This window comes from Protopterus annectens, chromosome 4.part0, assembly GCF_019279795.1.
Source record: "Protopterus annectens isolate FY-2018-M chromosome 4.part0, PAN1.0, whole genome shotgun sequence".
Taxonomy (NCBI): domain Eukaryota; kingdom Metazoa; phylum Chordata; order Ceratodontiformes; family Protopteridae; genus Protopterus; species Protopterus annectens.
The window spans coordinates 189,349,981-189,373,997 of record NC_056733.1 but is presented as its reverse complement, the minus strand read 5'-3'; the positions used below and the strand labels follow the sequence as shown (position 1 = coordinate 189,373,997).

The 24,017-nt window shown below is 39.1% G+C and overlaps 1 protein-coding gene across 2 annotated transcripts in view; it reads right to left on the bottom strand.

Annotated features, from left to right (window-relative positions):
• Window positions 1-21,479, bottom strand: part of TMC6 (transmembrane channel like 6) — a 1,104,128-nt gene extending 1,082,649 nt beyond the window's left edge. The window contains exon 1 of one of the 2 annotated variants that reach the window (XM_044068185.1): window positions 21,459-21,479. The gene's annotated coding sequence lies outside the window, so the exon portion shown is untranslated. The other variant, XM_044068183.1, reaches the window with a different exon arrangement.
• Between the last annotated feature and the right edge of the window lie 2,538 nt (window positions 21,480-24,017).

Below are 24,017 nucleotides of genomic sequence, written 5' to 3'. Positions count from 1 at the left end.
TGAATTGGTGGACTTTAAGGATTCCCTGTGGGATGCACTATCGGAGATGTTGGGTGGGCAAGTTAGTCTGTTGATAGAGTTGATTTTTCTGAGCTACGATATAGAATCAGAATTGCCTAGGTATGGTAAAGCCTTGCTTTGTCCAATAATGATGGCTGCTAAAAAAGCAATTACTAGAAAATGGAAATCAAAATCTAAACCAACTTTACTAGAAGTAGTGAATATAGTAACAGAGATAAAACAACTGGAACTGAAATATTTGGAAAGGGGTACTAGCAAACTACATAGGAAAAAAAAATAGGAATTGTGGGAACAATACATACAAGGGAGGAATGAGGTTTAAATGGCAGAAGGACTTAAATGAGTTATGTAATGTTTGACTGAAAAATATTGGGTAGATTATAAGTGATGTATAATGTTTGCAACTGGGAGTGGGTCAGTATGGTTTCTGATTACTAGGATTGTGTCAGTGTGGCTTGTTTTCATTTGTATAAATGTATGATGGCCTATGCAGTAAATGATGGTTTAATAAAGATGTTTCTTTTTATAAAAAAGGTAGGAATTGAATAATTTATGTAATGTTGCCTGGCTTATATAATATATAGCAATATATGTGAAGTAAAATGTTTATGTCAATTATAGTGTGATTACTTTTAGATGAATGTAAATGTGCCTATGTCACAAGTGATAGTTCAATAAAGGTGTTTGGAAAAAAAAACTCAAATCTAAAGTTGAGGTGGGCAAATTGAGGGATTCAATAAATTCTTTATACCCATTCAGATCTGTATGGAGTCTGATTGTTGGATGCCCTGGTACAGTAGAGGAAATATTCACTGCCAATAATTAAATGTTCAAGTTTACAATATGGAGTTTATAATCTTCCTGAATGACTACTGACGGCTTTAGACATTATTTCTGCCACACAGAACACTTCCAATATTTCAAATATGCAATTACCACAGACTTGAATGCATTATTTATATATGAACAGTCTTGTAAAAAGCAATGTTTAACCACTTCCAACAAACATTTAGAAATTCCAATGGCTATAATGATGCTTGACTTGGTATTTTCTATTTTACCTAGCATGGTACACATCCCTTATACATACCTCATTGCTCTTCATCTAGATTTCAAAAGCAAAGAACTTTTTGAGATGGTCACAGTGGTATACTATTATAAGAAACAAAATGACTACTGCACTCAAAACTCGAACACAGGATTTTTTTTAAATACCTTTTCATTTTGAGCTTTTGGTAAAACTGGTCTGGATTTGGCACACTTAATTATTAGAGACAATCAACATCCAATGCATCTTAGTAAGGAGTAAATTACCAAACTTGTGAGTTTTGTTACCACCGACTTGTATTTTTTCAAACATAAAAACAATTTAGCAATGTCTTTAGACAGAAAGACTCTCATGCGACTTCTATCAAATGTAGGAAAGATAAGAAAACTCTTGCTTTATGACAAAGAATACACTAACAAAAGTGTGTACCCTAAACACCCTAATTCCATCAGGGGGAACACCTTGTCTGAATTATACACCAACAGATCTGGGATTCAGAGCTAAGAACAAACTGTAGAAACAGAGCTCCCTTTAGACCAACCTGGTCCCAGGAGATTGGAACATATAGCCAACAAGAGATGGATTACATCCTCCAATTAACAACATCAATCAAATGGGAAAAAATGAAAGAGGGGGAACAGGCGCAATTATTAACCAGCTGTATTTCAATGACACAAATGACATCAATTTACTAGACACCAGCAAAGGTACTGTTTCCATTTCTTATTTCAGTTTTAACATTTATAATTTTACAGACCTATTTATTGGTTCTGAACACCACAAGCTGTTTTTAAAGGGATTTACTTTTATCCCTACTAGCCGTGCCAATACTGAACAAACCCTTTTAGAATTACAGTTATTTACCTGCAAACTCATCTTTTAGGTATTGTTTGGAGATGAAGTTGGTATTATTGAAGCACCCAATAATAACTTCAAACATAAAAGTATAGCCAATTCCCAACTACACCCTATTATTAATGTTCTTGAGAAAACTTGTGAATAGGTTACTAGGGTTTTACTGATGGTTAAGCAGAAAAACATTTTTTTAACCTCTATCCAAAGAAGACTGGGACATTTTAAACATACAAAATTTTGTCTATGAATGACACCAATTTCACAAATAGGGCCATTAATATATTTTTGGAGGAGTTGCTTTTGTTGGACACCATCCCTAAGGGTCTCTATGATTTTCTGAAGGTGCATCATCCAGTGATACCTAAAATATGTGGGATCCCAAAAATCCATTTGAATACAGAAAATCCACCATTACGTCTGATTATTTCTGCAGGTGGTTAAATCACTGAACCACTAACCAAGTTTGAGGATTGTAAGCTTAAAGCTCTATTCAGCCACTTTTCCCATGTGATAAAGGACTCCTGGGATTTTCTACATAAAATTAGTAAAGTGGCAGTTAATATTTCAGATATTTTTATTACATGTGATGTGAAAAATCTCTTCACAGCTATACCCCATGAGGAGGGGCTTCTATGGTTTAGTGAAACTGTGTCCAAATACAGCGGATTGCTATCTAATGGCATTTCACTGGTTACTGAGTTTATGGAGATTTTTCAATAACTTTATCTTGTTTGAAGGAGAACATTACACGCAGCTTCATGGTTTTGCTATGGGGACCGCTTGTGCCCTCTTTTTTGCCAATGCAGTATTATTGAGAGGGAAGACAGAGGCAGTGCTCAAGTTGGATCTTTTTAAACACTGTTCTTGCTACTTTTGCTACCTGGATGACATCTATTTTGTTTGGACAGGTAGCAATGAAATTTGTTTTAATTTTGTTGAACAGCTTCTGCGTTTTTTGAATTAATTCACCACATTCATTCTGAGTACATGATGTTTTTAGATATTAAGATCAAAAAAGATCACACGGATTGGTGGAAACATCTATCTGTAGAAAGCCAACTTTTTGGAATACATTTTGCACTTCCAAAGTAATCATCCACTCCATCAAAAAGATAAGTGGTCAAAAGTCAATTTATTCATACTTATCTTACTTCAGATGATCAAATGTGTTTTTCTAAATTTGAGAAACGTAAAACTATATTTTTTGAACTGGGATATCCTAACAATATGCTTGTAGAGATTTGCTTAATACTGCTGCATGAAACGAATGGCAAATTTGCAGCTATTATTAAAAAAGTTCTTCAGATGAAAGAAGAAAACAGCAGAATCCCCTCTTAATTCCAATTCCAACTACCTCAATGACATGATTTTACATTACTCCTTAGGTACACATTATATTAGGGGTATCTTAAATAAAAACTGGCACATTTTGCAATGTGATGATGCTCTGAAAAACTGCTTCAGTTCAGCCCCTACATTTATATTTAAGAACTGTCCCAGCATTAAGAATATACTGGAAAAGCCCAGACACTTATAATTGAATCCTTTTGAATCCTTTTCCTGGGACTGCCAAATGTGGCCAATACCACCAATGCTCCTATGTTGATTCAGATTTGGGGGACCTTTGCTCAAATCCATACAAAATGGTCTGTGTATGGTAAATTCAATTGCTGGTCTGCTAAAGTAGTGCATTTAGCTTGGGGTGCAACATGTTGTGCATATTACATTGAGAAAACTAAACAATGCACTTAAGGAGAATTTATCAACACAATTATTGTCTTGTTTAGTAATGCTGTAAAGGTGCATTGGCGAGACACTCATTAATATAAGCCAGTTTTGCCAATTTTAAATGTTCTGTGTTGGAACAGGTTAATCTGAATTGCACAGGGGAATTGAATGGTTTGGCAAAAGTGGCTTGATGCCACTAATCACCATGGTTTGAATGATGCAACTTCCGTTACTAGTGAACTTAAGCACAGAGAATCGATATTATAAATGTGTTTTCAATGTTTTTTGCACTAGACAACCACTCAATCTTTACTTCCACAATTGTTGCATTATTTATTGATTTTACTAAAGTACATTGGTTGTTTTTACATTTCTTCCATTTTGATTGGATTAACAGTTTACTGCTTTTCTCAGTGATTGGTGCATTTACAGATGGTCTGTTTAGAAATCAGCTTTTTATGTATCATTTGCATTTTATCAGTTATTCAATGGCTCTGATGTCTTGAATGATGAAAGAGCTTTACCATAGTTTTAACTGGCATTTAAAAAAGAACCCTGTGTTCGAGTTTCAAGTACGCTAGTTGTTTGTTTCTTTTTTTTCAGTTTATGTATGTTACCAGTCTTGTAGTTTGCTTTAGTGGTTCTATTGTGACTATTATGGAGTTTTACCTATACAACTCTTCTCAAGTATATTTTTTTGGAATGAGATATTGGCCTAGATAAATGATGGATTCCTTGTATATTAAAGGTGTACAACCCTGGGGATATTAATGGGACTGGGGAGGTCATAATCACCAAATGCCACCCTGATGTATAGGAAGCTTGAATCCCCACTGCAAAATTGATTACTTTTTTCTCCCATTCTTTGTGTTTGTAAATATTTTAAGTAAAAATTCAGTAATATTTCAGGACTTAAGAGTTTCAGTTTTAATGATCTACAGTCAGTCAGCCTAATATGCATGGTTATGTTCTGGATTCCCAATTTGCTTAATTATTTTATTTTACCTTTGTAGCCAGGTAAGCAAAATGATCCAAGGACCTTGTCCAATGTGGAAGCAGTCCAAGACAAATAAACATAGTAAGCAGTCCAAGACAAATAAACATAGTGAGATGTAATAATGCATCATGCATTAGATATCAAATCAGTTCAACAGCTAAAACAGAAAACAGACAGCTACAAGAAAAGCATAAACAGCAAATTTAAGGAGCAGATTTGCAATTCGGCAGCAAGAATAGTGGTATAGTGCAGCTAAGCATCAAAAGACTTGAGTGATTCAGCTGTCAAAACACAAACCATAATCACAGTTTAGGGTCTAAAAGCAGTATACAAAATAAAACAGTACCAAATAAGAGAAGTTAAGTAAATTAAAGGAGATGCACTAGAAGAGTTTAAATGAAGAGAAAGGGGTTTATTAGTACTAAAGTTTATAACCAAGCTCTCGTTCTAGGGATTAATGAAAATAAAGGTAGAATTAAAATTATGTCTTAGAATTTTTAAATTATGCTAAGCAAGTAAGAAAGGGTAAGCAATCAATTAGAAAGGGTTAAGAGGCACAATTAAATTTGGTGAAACCAGTATAAATGGAAGAAGAATTCACTGTACTATTACATTCTGTTGAGATTAACCAATATGCAGATTCTTTGAAGAACTGTATAAAACCGTATTTTCTTAATATTTCTGCAGATATATTACTTTCCTTAATTTATTACATAAAACAAGATTGTGGCTGAAAAGTGATTGCTGTGGCCCAGTCCATATACCTACCCACCCAAATAAAGTAACATAAAATGAAGCACAAGGGACTAGCAGTAGTTTGAAAAACCTTGAAGTACACTGCTGTTAACATATGCAATCCCACCTCCCCTTTAATGTAATCTGCTCATCTTTAAAAGTTGTCATGAATGCATATTAGAATATAGACTGACCATAAGCAAATCACCCTTGACATCCATACCCCCCCCCCCCAGTAAGGAAATCTCCGTAAAAAACTTCTCCAAAGCCAACTTCATGCTACTTAAGTCAGAAGTGAAACTTCATGGCACCCATGCAGACAGGAGCTGAAAGTTCGACTGCTGAATCCTGCACTAAGGCATTGTACGAGCACATCCACTCGTGCATGAATTGTGCCATCCCAAATAGAACCAAGACGCTCTCCTCCAAAAAAAGGAAGCCAATCTGGTGGTCCTCTGCCATAAACAAACTATGCAACAGAAGGAAGAAACTGTTGCAGAAAAGAGGAAAACCCCAGGATGCAAACAACTCCCTTAACAGCCTCAGTATGAAGCTGAGATCCCTCATAAAATCCTCCAAAGCTAGTTACAAAAATAAAATTGCCAAAGATTCCAAAGACAACCACAAGGCATTCTATAGTTATGTCAAGAATCTAAATGGCAATGCTCAGATCTGCCCTGAGCTACAACAGAATAACATTAAATATACTGATCCCAAGGATATTTCCAATATCCTTGCAGATCGATTTAGTGTCAACTTCAACCCCCCTCTCACCCCCTAAAGGGCCCATTTCAATACCGAAAGATTGCCAAATTCCAGTAATCACGGCCACACAGGTAGAAACCGCACTCTCCAAAGCTAAGAATACAGCATCCATGGGACCAGATGACATCTCAGGCTGTGTACTACATGAACTACAAAATGAACTGGCACCTCACCTAAGTGTCATGTTTAATCATAGCCTCACCTCAGGCTTCATGCTCACTGAGTGGTGCACAGCTACAGTTATCCCACTCCACAAGGGGGGATCCACCTTGGATGCCTGGAACTACCGCCCCATCAGTCTGACAAGCCTGATCTGCAAGGGCATGGAATGCATCATCATGGAACTTATAAATAAAGACATTAGCAAACTTCAAACACTGGACCCCACCCAGTTTGGGTTCGTGAAGGGTCGATCTTGTCTCCTGAACCCGATTGACTTCTTCGAATCAGTCTGCAGAGCTGTGGACGAGGGTAAGACGGTCCATACAGCCTATCTGGACCTTGCCAAGGCCTTCAACACCATCCTCCACTCTGGAACCATAGACAAACTTACTAAGCTGGGCATAAATCCCTACGTCACTCGATAGGTTGCCAACTGGCATACTGACAAGAACCCAGACTGTAAAAGTAGCCGACTCCAGACAAGTGGAGTACCTCCAGGTTCCAGTCCTGGGACCACGTTTGCCGTCTACTTCTCTGAAGTACAGGCTAACACTAAGGGACTCTGGCTAACAAAGTTCGCAGATGACTGCAAACTGGGAGCCATTACTGAATCCACAAATGATGTGGATATTCTACAAAAGGGCCTTACAGAAACAGATGCTTGGTGCCAGAGCCATGGGCTCAAGCTTAATGCCAAGAAATGTATAGTTATCCCCTTTAGGAAAAACCATGTACCCGTGAATTACCACATAGGTGGCAGTACACTAAACACCGAAAGTGTGATGAGAGACCTAGGGGCACAGGTGGACAGTGGTCTCACCTTCGATAACCACATTGCCACAACAGTCAGGAAATCCTTCTATGTGGCACACCTCATCACTAAGGGCTTTTCAAACAGAAAAAAAGGAGGTCATTGTCCCACTGTACTCATCCCTCATTAGACCAATTATAGAATACAATGCCCCATTTGGTATGTACCGCACAAGACATCTGCAACAGCTGGAAAGGTCGCAGAAATACCTCAGTAAAAGATTCACAGGCCTAAAGCACATGCCCTATGCCGACAGTCTAAAAAAAAAACAGCTATACTCTGTGGCATATTGTCTACTCAGAGGTGATCTCTGCTTAATATACAAGGCCATGTCAAACCCTGAGCTGTTGGACATGCTTCACTTAAAGAAATCCCAATCCCTCAGAGCCACATGCTCCAGGGATCTAAACCTTGTCATCACAATGAACAAAACATGCTGGAGGGATAGGTTCCTGACCCAGAGATTCCCCATACTCTGGAATAGACTGCCCATACATGTCAAGCAGAGTGCCTCCTTGGCCATCTTTAAAAGGAACCTTGACAATTGGATGGGAGATATGATCCTGTCAGTCGCCCTGCTAGACAGGGGTCCAGGGAAGTAAATATTGTGGGAAGAAATATCCGGGGAATTGTTTGGCTAGGCTTGTATAGGCCCTAAGGTCGATAGCCTTGTACCAACCTATGAACCTATGAAATACTCAAGTCCTTTTAATAACCCCACCCATCAGGACCAGGCCTAGTGCTAGCTGCTAAAATACTTTCATTGCTTAGTTTCTGTAGACGAGTAGAACCTTTAAAGTCCCTAGAACAACTTCTAGGTGTTCCGTACATGTTTTCAGAGCAATATCTTCGGACACATTTACATTTCTCTGCAGCTTTGGCTAGTCTTCATCATTCAGAGTGGCACTGCAACATGTGTCTGCTTCTAATAATACAGTTCAGGACTCAATGTGCATGACAGAAGGCACATTTGAGATATCTGTTCTCACTAACCTCGGTAACACTAGTCTGTCTCTTTCCCCTTCTAAATTTCCCAAATACATCTAGTAGCATGAGTCTTAGGCTGGGACTGCCCACTTTCAAACTTTTAAAAGTGAATTTTGTCGTTTTGGTGCCTTTTTAACAGGCTGTTGCCTGAAATTGAGATTTTCTTTCTGTAGGATTTCCCAATGTGATCAGTCACCAGATTGCTTATATATATATTTTTTTGTTTGCACTTGGACTGATGTTGATTATCACTGATTATGTTATGTTTGTGTGAAACACTTGCTTGAAACACAATAATAATAAATGAATGCACACTTTTTCTGAAGGAAAACGAAAGAAATGCCACTGTAAACTGTTAAAAATTCTAATGTATCCCTTCTGTAATACAAATGAAGAAAGTGAAAAAAATTCTAACAGGAAACCACTCAGACTATGCCACGTGTGTGTGTGTGTGTGTGTGTGTGTGTGTGTGTGTGTGTGTGTGTGTGTGTGTGTGTGTGTGTGTATATGTGTGTATATGTGTGTATATGTGTACGTGGGGGGGGACTTTGCCCACTAAATCTCCCAAATGTAAAGTGCTCTCACTTTAAGATTACTGCAACTCAAAGCAAAAGTACCCCCCAGAAATGCATATTGCATTTTCTTCAGGAGGATATGCTCTTGGAGTGAGAACAAGTGTCTAGGAGAAAAAGTAGGACAGCTACATGGTGGTGCAGGTGAGAAGAGTATTCACCTGCTAAAACATACATACATAAAAATGTAGCAACTTTTACTTAGCTATTGAAAACAGAAGCTCTTTCTGTAACTTTCATGAATGGACAGATTAAAAATGTGTTTAATTTACTAATGCATTGAGCAATTAGGCTATCATGCAGTTTTGGTGGTAAAGATTTCTTCCAAGCAAATATGATATCTTGAAACTAAGGATGATAACCTTCAGCACCTTTGTCACACACTAAGCTTACTTTGCTCGTTTTGCAATTAACTTGTGTGAAAGTTTGTGATGCACTGACCAGTTGATGACCTGGAGCCTGATCCCAAAACAGTGCTGTCACATGAAGAATTTGATTAGGTGAGCCCAGCAGCCTGAGCACATGGAAATAATACATGGCACTTGATGGGAGATTGCCTACACGCATCACCATGGTTTGTGTTAGTCCAGATTAATTACTTGTGTGAAAAAATGTATAAAATGCACTTGAATCTTAACATTTTGACCCTTCTCATAACATGAATACAAACATTTGGCATTTATTTAGATTCATATTAAAGTCAGAGCTATTGACTTAAGCAGCTAAACACTTGGCTAATTTAGGTATAAAAAAATATTCTGATTAGTAGTTTTTATATGTGTATAAGATTCTGAATTTAGTATTAGGTAACCTAATACTTCATATAAAATCCCACACTGTTGGCAAATACTGAAGTAATTTGAGAGCTGATTTTAAGCACATTTTGTAAAATGTTAGCAAAGTTAGATTTTAATAAATAAGACTGTTCATAAGACAGGATATCCTTTCTTTTGCATTAGGACAGTCAGTCTAGTCTGAAGTTTCACATATCATAAGGTGAGAAGACTTTGAAATATATGATGTCCTTATGTTCACCGCTGCAGTATTCATTACAAATGGGATTCCCTGCCATGCTGCCCAATATCCAGCCAGATTACCCAAGTCTACCATTGCTTTAAGGTATGCTGAACGTCACCTACACACTCCTTGCGCAGTGTAGGGCATACAGGTGACGTTCAGGCATACCATCCTCAGAACTTCTTTACTTCCAGTCCGAACATTGTTTTGTCCGTCAGTCTATTTCCTCCATCCATTTTGTGCAGTTTTTCTGTTTATTGGCATTCTGGTGATTACTCCTTTTTTTCTGACGTCCCCACCATTGCAGATAAGTATCCAGACAGGTTTTTTGGTCTTTTTCTGATTGTTTTGTGCTGTTTGAGGGGTTATTGTCATCCAGGAAGGGTAAATACCAGTGTGGGAGACTGATTTGCCATAAAGACTGCCACGATAAAGTGTCTTTTTTTGCCTAGAAGCTCCTCACAACCATACGTCTTGTACAATTTGTCAGGCATTTGTCTCAAGCTCTTCATAGTAGGCTTTCTTCTCTTTCATTGTATCTTGAGAACCAGCATCTTAAGCTTCTTGCTAAAGATACTATGGATAGAACTTCCTGCCCAGATGGTCAACCATCAGGGAAGAAGCAAAAGAAGAAGGTGCAAAAGGTAAGACCAGAATCTTCTGCTGTCCAGCCTGCCGGTTGTTTCTCCCAAGGTTCCTACAAACCCATAGACTCGCATGGTTGTATTGTCAGATTCCTCTACCACGTCTGGGTTGAAAGCCGTCGAGGATCTGGTGGGCAGCAAGTCTGATGAGGCTTTCCAGGCATCTGTTTTGGGAGTTCAGGGGGAACCATGTTTGATGGTTTCCGAGAGGTCTAGGGGGTTTCCGCAGTTTCTTTTTAGGGAAGGTTTCTAGGATGGACATCCCCTTGAAAAAGAAAGAAACAGAAAACTAATCATGTTTCTTCTGCTCCTAGGGATCCACAAAGTGAGTGGCAGGCCTTTACCCAGGGGTTATTTAATGCTTTACTGTCATTAAGGCCTCCTCAAGGGGTTTCGGTTCCTGATCTTCCTTGGGTCCTAAAAGGCCTAGAGAATTGAATTTTGAGGTCTTCCTTGGGTCCTAAAAGGCCTAGAGAATTGAATTTTGAGGAAGCGTTGGATTCTGATGAGGACTCCCTTACTTATTCTACCCAGATTCCTTCTCCTTTAGACTATAGGTCTGAGAAGGAGGACTCTCATACTAGATAATCCTTCTCAGGAAATTTCCTTTGTGGACAAAATCTTTAGAATGATAGAATTAAGTGGGATTGTGCCCAGGTTTCAGACTTATGGCTATTCCTCCTGCCTTGGCTGCATTACTGGAGTTTTTTTTTCTAATGCCTCTAAAGTGCCAGATTCTATCCCCCCGCTTCCAAGAAGTCTGATAACAATCCTTAGGCACACTATAAAACCTTTTTGTTTAAAATGTCCTGCTGCTGACCTCTCTGTGGTGTCTGTAGCATCTAAAAAGCCATCTCAATTACTTGCTTCATCCGAGTTACTGCCTTCTGACAAGGACAGGACAGTAGAACCATGGATAGGCTGGGTAAGAACGTTTATACTTCAGTTACCATGTTGGTTCTTCTTTCTCAGGTTTGTCAGCTTTTATCTGATCTTCCACTCTTTCCTTGCTAGGGACTTCCTCTCAAGTAGTTCATCATTCTATCAAATGCAGTTGTGCTGCAACAGATGCCTCTTCTAGGGCTGCTGATTTTGGTTCTGTTCTGAGGAGGTTTTCTTGGCTTAGGCTTCAACCTTTACCCGATGATATTAAGGCTAAGTTGATGGATGCTCCTCTGGATAATAAAATTTTGTATGGGGAAGCAGCAGCTGGTTTATTTAAGTCTCCTCAGGACAAGGGGAAGGCTTTACAGGAGCTTAAACATGTGTCTTTCTCCTGTGCCTAAATTTCAATGAAACCACCCTTCTAAACCAGTCTTTGTTTGTAGGCAATCTTGCTCTCTTTCTAAAGGTAAAAAGGATGGTAAATGGACTCCTCCTGCTAAGGCCACTCAGACTGCAGGGATTCTAAAGCCTTCCTTTCCTGACAAACCAGGTACTGTCTGATCATTCACCTGTTCCCAGCCATATTCCTCTCTTCGCATTTCTCTTTCTCTTCCTGTTTGGCTCCAAATCACCCAGGATTTTTGAGTTCTGTCAATCATTCGGCAGGGGTACTTTTTGGTCTGACTTTCCGATCCTCCTTTTATGGACATTCCTCAGCTTCCTTAGGAACAACTTCCTTTTTTTCCCAGAAGTTCTTTGAGATCTCTTGTCCCAGGGTACTATTTAAGAAGTGCCTATATCCCAGAGGGGGAAAAGGGTTTTATTCAAAAATGTTTCTAGTGCCCAGAAAAGAAGGTACTTGAGACTTCTGGATCTCTTTCTCTCATCTAAATACATTTCTGAAAATGCCTTCATTTCAGATGTTGTCCTTTTAAGTCCCTTTTTCCTCTCTTACTCCCTCAGGCCTTTCTGGTGTCTCTGGATCTCAAGGATTATCTCCATATTCTGATCCATCCGCTTTTCAGGAGATTTTTGTGTTTTCTGTGTTGCTTCCTGGCATTTTCAGTTCTATGTTTTGCCCTTTGGCCTTTCTACTTCCCCAACAGTATTCACCAAATGCCTCGCTCCTGTGATTGCTTTTTGCAGGCTTCCAAGTAAGGAAAGATTTGGATCCCTTGATGACCTGCTGATTCAGGCATCCTCTCCAGAGATACTTTTGCAAAATCTTCATTTTACCATTTCTCTTCACAGCCTGGGGTTCAAAGTCTTCCCTGACTCCTACTCAGGATTATGTCTTTCTGGGTCGCAGGATTCAGATGGTGCCAATGCTGGTATTCTTGCCTCCTCCAAAAGCCTTAACTCTCTTTTCCTACTTTCAAACTCTTCTTCCCCTGGCCAGCCAGGGAGTTTCTCTGGGGTTCTTGGCTTCCACCATTCCAATGCTTCCTCTGGTCAAACTCCACATGAGGAAGTTCCAGTGCTTTCTGAAGTTCGTGTGGCTTCAGCATGCTAATCATCTAGACTTTACAGTTCCTCTTCTCCTATCTTTTATGAAAAACTTCTGTGGTGGATTCAGCAGTTGTCTCTGAATCCAGGACTCCATTTTCAGCCTCCTCTTCCCTCTCAGGATTTGTTCATAGATGCTTCAGATGCCAGATGGGAAGCAATGTTTGGCTCCTTGAGGGTTCAGGGAGTGTGGTTGCCTCGTCAGCAGAAGGAGTACATCAACATCAAAGAGATGAGAGCTCTTATGCTGGCTCTTCAGGCCCTTCATCCTCTCTTCTCTCGGGGGCCTCTCAAAGTATCCACAGACGATAACACTGCTAGCTGGTATATCAACAAACGGGGGAACAAGATCTTACCATCTTTGCCAGCTGGCAGTTCTGGTTTGGGATCTGGCTGTCAAGTATCAAGCGACTCTTCAGGTAGTTTATATTCCTTCAGATCAGAACATTGTGCCAGGTCCTTCACTCAATTCCACGAATGGATGCTTCACATGGGATGTGTGTTTCTGGACATTGTTCACCAGTGGGGTGCTCCTCAAGTAGATCTCTTTGCTTCCCATCTGAAAAGACAACTTTCTCTGTTTTGTCCCAGAGGCCCAGGTCCTGTGGAATGGAAGGTGGGCACCCTCTCATTTTCTTGGAGGGGATGTTTCTTTATGCTTTCCCTCCCCTTCCTCTCATTCTGAGAGTCCTGCTCAAGATTCAACAGGTTGCTCCCAAAATCTTGTTGGCGACTCCCTTTTGGCCACAACAGCACTGGTTCCCTCTATTTCTGCATCTAGCCAAGGGAAATCACCACAAGTTACCTCACAGGGTGGATCTCCTCACAGAAGACAAGGGGTCTCTCATCCATCCCCACCTGTCCATGCTTCAAGTGACACTGTGGGTGATAGGGTTTTGATCCCTCATAGACACCTTTTTTCTGAGAACGCGCTGCATTTTCTGCAGGAGGCCAGGAAATCTACTACTAGGAAATCTTACTTGTCTAAATGGAAGAGGTTTTCTATTTGGTGTCTTTCTTGTGATCTGGACCCACTTTCTGTGGATGCTCCTTTGGGTCTCTCTTATTTGTGCGAGTTGTTTAATGCTGGTTTGGCCTATTCTTCTACTAAGGCCCACTTATCAACTTTTTCTGCTGGTCTCCCTTGAACTGCCCATTAGCTTCTAGATTTGAGGCTAAGCAATTTCTTAAAGACATCCTTAATATTAGACCTCCCTGGGATCTTAATTTCGTTCTGAAAAAATTGACTCAGGTTCCTTTTGAGCCTGCTGTTTCAGCTTCCTTGCAAAATTGTTCTTGGAAGACTGTTCTTTTGTTAGCTCTTACTTTTGTCAGACAGGTGTCTGAGTTGGCAAGCTTTTATGGTGTGTCCACCTTTTTTGATATTTCACGAGGACAGGGTGGGGTTAATGAGTTGTCACTTAGTCTATTAATTTGCCCACTTTTTTTCCCCCTCAACACAATCTGACAGTGAGAGGGTGCTGCATTCTTTTCATCCTAGTTCTTTAGGTTTGGCTGTTTCCAAGCAAACTATTTCTACTAGCCTCCTTTTTCTGTAAAGGCTCATTCTACTAGGGGTGTGGCTTCTTCTGGTGCTTTTTTCAAAGGCCTAGACACCAATTCTGTTCTTGAAGTTGCTACCTGGACTTCTGTGCATACCTTTACCAAACATTACCTGTTGGATGGTATCTCCAGAGCTAGGGCTGGTTTTGCTGATGCCATTCTTCATGGCTTCTTAGAGGGCTCTGCTGCTGCATCCTCCTCCCAAGGTCCTTTTTGAGCTTTGGCACTCATGGACACTGCAGCAGTGAATGTAAGGACATAGTACAGTTGTGTAAAATCTTACCATAATGGTAGATGTCCTTGCCTTCACCACTGCAGTATTCACTCCCTCCATCCCCCTATTTTTTTTTTCCTTCCTGGATATGCCGGTTCTCTTTGGTTTTTCTGGGACTACTGTTCCTACTGGGGCAATCAGTTCTGAGGATAGTACACCTGAATGTCACCTTTATGCCCTACGCTACACAAGAAGTGTGTAGGCGACGTTCAGCGTACCTTAAAACAATGGTAGACTCTGGTAAACTGGCTAGATAGTGGGCTTCACAGCAGGGAATCCCATTTGTAATTAATACTTTTCATTTAAAAAATGTAAAGTCTTACTTTAAGAAAAAAATGCAGACTCCATTACAAGGTGAGCAGCATCTGCCACATCAACGTTATTGCAGTAGTTCGTAGGTAGGTATGCCACAATACATTAATGTAGCAGCAGTTCATAGGTAACCACTAGGCATGTCACAATACATTTAATGTAGCAGCAGCAGTTCATAGGTAGCCACCAGGCATGCCACAATACTTTAATGTAGCAGCAGTTCATAGGTAGCCACTAATACCCTTTTAACTGCCCGGACCCAAAAAAAGCATATGTAAAGGTGTTGAATTTTTGAAGCTGGAATACTGAGTCATAGCTAGAATACTGTAGTTGAGGAGCTGTTGGAGCAGTGCAGACTCTTGATGGTGCCTTATACAGGATAGAGTTGCACAGACAACTAGTTTAGGCAACTACTGTGGTGCACAGTATCCTCAAGACAGGAAAACAGGGATCATAAGACTGCACACTGTCTCTCTAGGTGATCTGGTTGTGTTGATTAATATCACCAAAATGGGCATGGGTATTTGCTGGTGATAAGTGGGTTGAGGACCTGATCTATTCTGACCTACGTCAGGGACACATGCTAATGTTGGGAGGGGTGTATGTGGCTACACACATATTGCGCCCATAACCAATTGGTTGCATTTCCGATATCTGTCAGTAACAGAGCAGAGACTGCACTTTGTTTGTCCGTAAACTCCATCTGCAATTTTTTGCCACACTTATTTTATTATTCAAGACATATTTCATGGACAAACTTTGGATCACTCGTTTTTCCTTCCAATATACCAGAATTTTATTGGCTGTAATTCACAATATTGACCTCTGCCTAATCTGTTCTCTGCCAGCACAGCAGTTCTTACCGATCTAATTACCTTACTCCATTTACTTTCTAGTTTCATTACAGCTAGTAGTTCTGTGGACTACATTTTACTTCTATTTAAATTTTCTAGGTTTCACAATGTAGACTTCTGGGTTAGATATTGTATTTAACAAGTTTTATTTCAGCCTGAATTTTACAATTTTATTTTCTGGTCAACTCATCTACTGCATACTTTGGTTAACTCATCCAATGAAAATTAATTTCCTTAAAATGAAAATAAATGGATCTGTAATTCAAACCTGGTAATTTTCATTTACCTACTAGATGACCTTTGGAGCGTTTGTTGAATTTATTTTCATTTTTCATTTGCTTTAGTTCTTCCATCTACATTCCACTAAGTATATTCTTTTTTGTTTGGTTTTTATAATGCAGTTGTTTTTATTCAGTTGCTTTCACTCCAGAGTTTCTCTTAGCAGTCTGCAGACAAAAATATGTTTTAGGGATTGATTCCTCATAGACTAGGCTGGATAAACACAATGTGACAGCAACTGGTATTTCAGGTGTCAGGTTCTCAGACATCTCAAAGGCCCTTAAGACTCTTGCACCAGAAAAAAACATAGTTCTGAAAAGGTAGTTATGTATGTGGGGATGAATTACTTTGGGCAAAAAAACCCCGAGGGAGATGCAGATCGACATGTCTGAGCTCTCTATTCATGTCACAAATTCAGGAAAGACCTGATACTGAACAGAATCATCTCTTCCCCACAAATGATGCTTAGATACAAAGAAAAGGGGATTGGCTTTAACAATTGGTTAAATAATTGGAGTCATTCCAAGGGGATCTGGAATATGTTGGGATGGAATCAGATGCTTGGCAGTCTTACTTGCTTTGCAAGGGATGGACTGCACTTCTCATTCAAAGGCTCCCATATACCGGCTAAAGCCCTTTCTGCCTCTATTTCGCTTTTGATTTAGGCAAAGTTCAGTTTATGAACATTCCGATGTAGCAAACATATCAATATCAAAATAAGAGCAAATTAAAGGTGGCTCTGCTCATTGCAAGAAGTCTAAACAACAAGCTGCCCAGTCTTGAGGAATACTTGCATTTGGAAGACTTTCATATACGTGTGATTACAGAAACATGGTTTAAATGACCAGAAAACAACCACTCTAAACCTAGGTTTATCTCCCAATTCCTCCAGGCTCTATGGCAACTGTGATGGCATGTTCAGATTTTTCAGAGACCATATTACCTCTAGACAGGTTCCTAGAGACCCACGAATGGAATGTATTGATCTTCCAATCACACAAATCATAATCAGCTATCAGTTTACTGCCCGTTACAGGACACCTTCCATGACTCTGAAAGTTTACATCAGATTCCTAAACATCATGAACTCACCATAAATACGAACGTCATCATTCGGGAGGCATTAACTCTCCACCAAATGTCTAGCATACCTACACCTCCAATGTAGGATATGTGCAGATGTCTTTATCGCTAATAAAAACTCAAAGGTCCAGAATGTTAGCAGCCCAAAACAAAATATTTTTGATCTGGTGCACACAAGTCACACCGTTACACACAACTCCACTAGTAATTACCCATCTGATTAAGTCAGACCATAAGCTAGTAACATTTTCCATCAAATCTAATCCCCTGAAGCCAATATATAAAAATTCAAAACACTTCAAGCACATAAATTTCTGCAAATTCTATGATGCCGACTTGAAATTCTCTTATCACCCCAGACATTGCTTCAGCAGATACATTTGCAAAGGAATTTTATACCAACATAAAGGCATAGAACTGGCAATTCCATCTAGATCCAAATACAACGAGAAATTTAAAAGCAAACCACCCTGGTGGTCCACAGACATAAATAAAATACACAATAAAAGGTACACAATAAAAGGAAAACAATCAGAGCATGCAACAGATGTGAAGACCCACAACTCTCATCTTGTAAAGTATACCTAGTCTGACTACTGCTGCAAGCAAGCTTGTACTGTTTTACTTACTTTATTGTAATTACTTATACGTACTTTAGATTGTTTGCCTGAAATTGGGTATTTGTGCTATTTCTCCCTGAGCCTCCGCTGAAAAACGTCTTTTGCTCAGTTGGACACTCCAGGTCAACACACGTCAAATTCCTAATTTTTTATTTTATTTATTTTTGTATTTGACTAAGAATTAAAAAAATACCATTGGATCTACTAAAGCAGCTCATGAACTCAGGTTAGCATCTGAAGTCAAGGTAAATTACAAATCCTTCTTTAATTATGTTATAAAATTAAGAAATAACACACAACAATGTACAAAATTCATACTAAATGTCAAAGCTCACTTGGACCTGATAGACATTGCAAATATACTAGCAAACAAATCTAGTGCGAATTTTGCTCCTGAGACGTGAGCCCTGCATCTCTCAAACTGCCTATCATCACTAAAGGACAAGTACTGTTCACGACTTAAAACGCTTCTTCCATGGGACCAGATAACATACCAGGCTGTTTGTTAAATAGTACAAAATATGCATTGGAGGAATCTCTCCATAAGTTATTTAACTGAGCCTGGTTCCAGGTGCAGTTCCAGAAGTATGGTTTACAGCACTGGTGATGTCTCGCCATAAATGTGGTCACTACTACTGATTCTGGAAACTATAGACCCATCAGCCTGAGGTGTCTCAACTGTAAAGCCATGGAACCCATTCTAACAGACTTTATTAACATACACTCTAAAAATCTCATCAGGCTAAAGCCACAGCAGTTTGGTTTTGTAAAAGGTAGATCGTGTCTAATAAACCTGGTAAACTTCTCTGAAAAGGTAACACAAGCTGCTGACAGCAGTCACACTGTACATATAGCCTACCTTGATTTAGCTAAGGCATTTGATACCATCATCCACTCTAACATAATTAAGAAACTAAATGCATTACAAATAGAACCCCCATGGGGTTAGATGGTTAGCTAATTAAGTAAAGACAGAACCCACACTACATGCTTGGCAGGGGCAGTGTCAAAACATGAAGGAGACCATTGGTGTCTTGCAAGGTTCAGAGCAGGGACTACTTTTGTTCAGTATTTACTTATATGACCTACTGACCAAAACACAAGACCTATGGTTAACAAAGTTTGCAGATGACTGCATTGCCAAATCTCCTTCTGATACAGCAGCCCACAGCAGGAGCTTAAACTTATAAATGCCTGGTGTATTGAAAATGGTATTAAATTAAATTAAATAAAAAAATGCAAGATTGTCATATTTGGCAAATAAACCACCCCCAGCATAGATAATACTCCACGTCAAAAAGAAAATTTAAAGATGTGGGTTGATAATCTCCTCTCATTTGATCACCATGTAGCAATGGTCATTAGGAAATACGTTTTCTTGCAGCTCATCTCCAAGGGAATTTCATCTAGATCTAAAGAGCTATTGTCTCCTTGTACTCAACACGACACCATGTTGGGATGTGCCTCAACAGATAATAAACAGCCTCAAAGACCCTAGAAGCCCCTAACAAAGGGGAATCACATGCTTAAAATTCTTAAGCTATGAAAAATGGTAGAAGCACTGTGGTTCTTTTCTGCTTTCTGCTTCCTATAGCTATCTCAGACACGTATGCCTTACCTTCCAATCAATCTGTGACCCAGTAGTTCAGCATCGCTTTTACCTTTCTCAAATCAGACAGCTCCACAAATCTCAGAAAAAGAGATCTAAACCGGCTTCAGCAGATCAATAAAGCAAGGTGGAGAGAGAGGCCTATTACATGGAGTCTCTATCACATCAGGAAGAGACACCCCTGCAGATAAAGCAGCGCAATATACCATCTTCTTTCAAATGGGACCTGGATAATTACATGGGTATTCATAAATTCATGCTGGGTTTGACTGCTATAGCGTTCCTTGTGAGGGAAGGTACAATTTGGGGTGAGAACTGGCAAGATATAATGGCCTTAGCCTTGATACTCTTATTCCTTACAGAAATGTGGAGCTAAACATACATGCAGCCATAGAGATACTGGAAGGTGCACCATGACTCTGTTACACCTATAACACTAAGCCATAACCAAGGCATACAGGAAGCAAAGGATTTGTGGGAAGTATATTCGGCTTTTTATCTAGAAGGTGGATGTGTGCAAGTAGTTCTTCTTATACTGCAATTCACACCAATGGCCACAGTTGGTTGTGCCGGATCACTGAACTCCCCCAGTAAATAAATATATTAAGCTACAAAAACGGGGAGGCAGTCCTATGTATGTTCACTCACGCAATTCCAGGTGTGGATAAAACGAACAAGATCTAGGCAGTTAGAAGTGAGTATGATGAGCGGTTGAAGGCCCTGCAAAAGATAACTGTGCAAACACAATTTATACCAAGCTTCTCCCTTTATATGGGCAGTGTCATATACTACTCTGACAATTTACTGGACACTGCAGTATAGTACCCTCTCATCTGTGCTGTGCTCCTCTCTAGAAAATAAACTAAAACAGTAGGAAGAAGTAGTAACAGATATACTGCTCTGTGTAGTGCCTATGCATCAGCATGTTTTACTCTCATCTGGGATGCTGAAAACCAAAATCAGGAGGCTTCAGGTTTTATAATCACACCGTGTGCTCGAGTTAAGATTTTAACTCGGACATTACAGAAATTATGGACACTACATTCCTGAACCCAGCTTTTGGTTCAGATAGCAAACAGAGATCCCATCTGTCTGAAATGATGGGAGATTAGGTTCATATTAAAGATCTCATGGGTTTTACCGATTAAGAACATGGGAGTTTTTCCCATATCCCGACCAAATTTTCCCTTATTCCTTATAACCACCATCTCAGGTCACTACCGTAAATGGCTACACGCTTGATGCATTTTATCAGTCTTAGAATGATGTAAATGAAATTACTAAAATAAAGTCATGCAGATAATCATTTTGATAATTAGAATAAAGAACCTTTTTTAAATGGTGAATGAAAACACAGAAAATGTTTAGATGAATAGGTAATGCTGTCTGGTGATGACATGCAGCCCAAAACACAATCAAGATAAACGGACAAAAATATGGAAATACAAAGCTGACTTCATGCGATGAACTCAGATGGAAAATATCTAATTATATCATGTATGAGAACAATGTTTATGCTCAAGTGAAGTAAAAGGAAATGACTAGATGAGTCAAATCATACAACAGAGAATTAAACCAACAAGGCTAAAAGTCAAAACAAGTTTAGAGAAGTTAAACTAAGCACTGGAAGTAAATTCAATGTTTAGAAACACAATCTGAAGGGGAAAAAACATGTTTTCTTGTGTTCCACTATAAGTAAAGGATATACCGAATAATGCCAGAGGAGATGTCTAATAGAACACTTGCCTGTAAAAAAACATAACTTTTACTGTTTGCACCAGACACATGTAGTTTTCTGGCAACTATTATTAACTCAGTATGTCGAGCTTAAGAAATGTCACAAGATAGCTAATTTGCCTTATAGAAAGTACTCTGTCTGAACACATCTCTAGCACAAATTGCAACTGTACCCAAATACTTCATAAACAGGTACAAACATTTTGTTTTGATCAATTCACCTAGACACTGCCTTTCTGTGTTTTCACACAACAGCCAAAAACTTCTCCACAATTATTTATGAAGTTCCTTACCTTCTAGGCGCTGACTTACAGAGATCAGACCTTTTAGACTTTCAGTGACTTCTAACAATAAAATAGTTTCAAGCTTCCTTTTGGAGCAATTCCAAACTTACCTGTGTAAAACTGCCACACCTGGTTTCTGCTCTAAAGCATTTAAGTGGGGGAGGGAGCAGTAAGGCTCCAACTGTTGCAAAGTATTATGGGAGCTGTAGTACCTTAATTTGCTCCAGTCTCAGCCTGCTACTTTTTAATATATTCACTAACAATTTACATATATCTTCTCTGCAAGCTTCCCTCATACAATACACTGATGGTTCTACCCTAATATGCATTTCCATCAAACATCTTCAGAGAATTACTCAACTCTGTTGAAAGGTGGCTACAAGGTAATCATCTGCTACTAAATCCCCAAAAAACTAAATTACTTCTCTTTTTTCAAAATCTCATTCCCATGAAAAAAAAAAAACAACTTTAAAATTTCTTCCAGAAAAAAAACATGATTGAAGTTACTCCACAGACAAAACTGCTTGGCATGACAACAGACAACAATTTTAAATTCAATTTATATAGCCACAACAGCATCAAGAAAACCCATCAAAACTAGGTACCCTACACAGAGTAAGAAAATTCCTTGCAGACTCTGCCAAGGTTACTCTAGCTATCACTTGCTTCTTATCCTCTCTCCTATATGGAGGCTATATCAAGGGCAACCTACAGGCCTCACTTAGCCCTAAACTTGAACAGTGTTATACACAAAGTTGCCAGATTTGCTTGGAACAAATCTTACTACACCGACCACTGTTTATTTTATTTTTTTATTTGTAGTTTGTTAACCTGGAACATCCATTGGGCCAAAATTAGCCCTTTTTCAATGGAGGCCCAGGGAGAAAAGCACTACAAACACCACTGTTTTGCACTTCCTCACCACCTATCTTATACTCAGCTCACCTTAACCCATAAAATCATCCATACCCATCTGCCTGCCCAGCAATTAGATGGTTCCCCAATACTATCTTCTAAATCGCCCCCTTGGGTCAAATAAACAACAATGTACAAACCACAAAGGGCTGCTTGGGGTCAATCTCTATTCCAATACTGGAGCTAGAACTTGGAATACAATTGGTATATCAACTATAACAATCAGGCCTATCGCACACTTTGATCTTTTCAAGTCATTATTAAAAGACTTCCTTTCTGCCTCCTGGCTTTGTCCCTGCTCCTTATCTCGAAAATAGGTTTCTAATACCCTTCATCACCTTTTTTATACCTCCAGGTAAAGTAATCCAAAAACTCCAAGGAAAGGGTGCCACAGAACCAAGAACCAGTAAAACCACAACAGGCACCCAAAGAGGCAGAAGGTAATAATAAAACACGGGCCTGTAGGTGTAAGCAGCAGCAGGTTTAATCACATAAACGCCACACAATACAAAGCGTTTTCGTCCACCAGACTTCTTCAGATGTAAAATGAATGAATGAAGGCTGTGCCTGCTTATATACCCCTCCCAATTTAATTAATAGTTAAAACAATTGTTTAATTGACACCAATTAAATCCTATAACTAAAATATTTGTGACAACCTACCAACTTGCCACAAATACAGATGAAAGTAGATAAAAACATGCACATTTTTTAAAAGAACTTTAAAATAAATATATAAATACTAAAGCCATCACAATGTGTTGGACAGATAAATAAACTTGGATCAAAAACCAACAAAGGAACTTGCAAAACAATATATGTACTTATTTTATAGTTTTGCAGCTCTCATTTTTAAAATAGGGGCAATGGATATGTATTCATTCAGCCCTGGGAATCTATTGGCTTCCAATAACAACTGCCAAAATATTTCTCTCACCTCTATCCTATTTTCCTACGGGCACACCTCACATCACATTGCACCTTCTCTACAACGAAGAAGCCCCATTTTGCTTGGGGAAATGTCAGTGTATGTTTAAACAAAGCATTTTTAATATCTTCAACTCTAATAGCATATAAATGCTCATAAATCCTCCTTTTGAGTTTACGAGTAGTTTTTCCAATGTAAAATGCACCACAGATTTTACATAGGGCTAAATAAATCAAGCCTTTACTATTACAGTTGGAAAACCTACTACTCTGAATCTGATGGTCTCTTGACAGGATGTGTACAGAATCCTGTCTAAGTATATATGGGCATTGGGCACATGCCCCACATTTGTAGGTTCCCAATTTCTTACATGAAGCAATAGAGGCATTATGCTCCAGCAAATCCTTGAGGTTCCTGTCTTTTTTATATGTGAATCCTAGGGTGTTAGTAAACAAAACGTCCAACTCTGAATAACACCTAAACATGCTCCAGTGTTGAGTAATAATGTTTTTAACCCTAGAGGTATTCTGATTATAAAACATCACATAGTTACCCCCAAGGTTTCTTGATTTCATCCCTGGTAATGTCACCCCTGGTGGTTGTGTGGTACCCTGCACATTTATTGGTACTATCACACTTGTATCTCCTGTTCCCAAAATAGGGGCAAACCTATCCTTTCTCCCATTCTTTACTTCCTCCAAAACCTCATCAATTAAATAGTTAGGATACTTCCTAGATATAAACATTTCTTTGACTCTCTGACTTTCGTCTTCGAAGTCCGAGTCCAAAGAGGTCATCCTACAACTACGGACAAATTGTCCCTTGA